The sequence below is a fragment of the Malania oleifera genome, chromosome 8 (assembly GCF_029873635.1).
Source record: "Malania oleifera isolate guangnan ecotype guangnan chromosome 8, ASM2987363v1, whole genome shotgun sequence".
Taxonomy (NCBI): Eukaryota; Viridiplantae; Streptophyta; class Magnoliopsida; order Santalales; family Ximeniaceae; genus Malania; species Malania oleifera.
This window is the reverse complement of record NC_080424.1, coordinates 47,439,637-47,441,384: the sequence shown is the minus strand read 5'-3', so window position 1 is coordinate 47,441,384 and position 1,748 is coordinate 47,439,637. Positions and strand designations below refer to the sequence as shown.

Here is a 1,748-nt window from a genome sequence, read left to right as displayed (position 1 = left end):
GAAAAATAAATTTATCCACTTTTACCAATACATCTTCTATGATTCCACGTGGATACTTGATGGATCGGTCTGCTAGTTGCAATGAAATGGTTGTTTGTTTCATCTCTCCAAGTCCCAATTTCCTGCAAATAGAAAGTGGCATAAGATTAATGCTAGCTCCAAGATCACATAAAACTTTATCAAAAAATAAATTTCCAATAGTGCAAGGCAAAGTAAAACTCCCTGGATCATTTAATTTTTGAGGTAATTTCTTTTGAAGAATAGCACTACACTCCTTCGTAAGCTTCACTGTTTCGAACTCCTCCAACCTTCTTTTCTTTGAAATGATGTCCTTAAGGAATTTGACATAGTTTGGCATTTGTTCCAAGGCATCTGTAAGCGGAATATTTATGTGAATTTTCTTAAAAATATCCAAAAGCTTAGAAAATTGCTTATCTAATTTTTGTTTTTGAAAACGTTGAGGATAAGGAAGTGGAGTAGAGAGAATAGGAGGATTGTCAGGAAATGAAATTGTTCGTGACGTGTCAGTCTCTCTTGGTGTGTCATCCACCATCTCATCTTCTTCCACTTTATTCTTGCCTTGGCCATTGTTTTTAGCTGTAGGTGTGGACATGGTTTCCTTTGCTGGTGACTTCTCAATTTCTCTTCCACTCCTAAGTGTGATGGCTTTGCATTGTTCCTTTGGATTCACTTCGGTGTTGCTAGGAAAAGTTCCTCTCTGTTGAGAATTTAGAGTCGTGGCCAATTGCCCAATTTGCATTTCAAGATTCTTCATAGTGGCTCCCATATTGCTGCAATGAGTCTCGATGTTGTCTAGCCGTGAATCAATCTTTTTAAACCTTGCTTTTGTCTCCTCAACAAATGATACCATGGCATCCTCAAGTGACATCTTCTTCTCACTTTGTTGACTATCAAGTCCTGGAGGAGGTTGCAGCACATTCCTTGTATTTCCATAAGACAAATTCTCATGATTTCGAAGCCCTGGATGGTAATATTGTGGCACTGGATTACCCCTATAGTTGTAGTTCCAATTGTTGATGTATTAAACCTATTCATGACTCGCTCCATTGCTCGAATCTGTCCTACTTGTAGTTGCCACATATTCTGCACCTTGTGGTATCCTCTGGGTTGTCAAAGATGAAATCTGATGAGACAGAGAAGCAACTTAAGCTGAAAGTGCAGCAAACGGCTCCAATTCATGAATTCCAGCAACTTTCTTAGCCATAGTTCTTTCAGTTGGCCATTGATAGTTATTTGAGGCCATTTCTTCCAAAAAAGTAGTAGCACCCTCAGGTGTCTTTGACATCAAAGTTCCCCCAGATGCAGCATCAACTAAAGTCCGCGTTTGCCCATTTAACCTATTATAGAACATCTGAATTTGCAACCAATACGGAAATCCATGTTGTGGATAGCGTCGAATCAAATCTTTATACCTTTCCCATTCTTTATAGAGTGATTCAAAATCATGCTGCTTGAATTGACCAATCTCACTCCTAAGTTGAGCTGTTTTTGCAGGTGGAAAGAATTTAGCTAGAAATTTTTCTGCCATGTCCTGCCAACTAGTAATACTCCCAAGTTGTAGCGACTGTAGCCAACCTTTTGCTTTGTCCCTCAAAGAGAAAGGGAATAATCTCAGTCTAATGGTGTCTTCAGTAACACCATTGATCTTCACAGTATCACAAATCTCCAAAAACATCGCCAGATGGATATTGGGATCATCAAGTTGCGATCCACTAAATTGGGCCTGC

At 39.2% G+C, this 1,748-nt stretch overlaps 1 non-coding gene across 1 annotated transcript; it reads left to right on the top strand.

The window, feature by feature from the left end:
* The first annotated feature begins 1,394 nt into the window (after positions 1-1,394).
* LOC131163217 (small nucleolar RNA R71) lies at positions 1,395-1,501 on the top strand. Its single transcript, XR_009138993.1, has one exon. It is a non-coding gene; the product is annotated as a small nucleolar RNA R71 (small nucleolar RNA).
* The last annotated feature ends 247 nt before the right edge of the window (positions 1,502-1,748 follow it).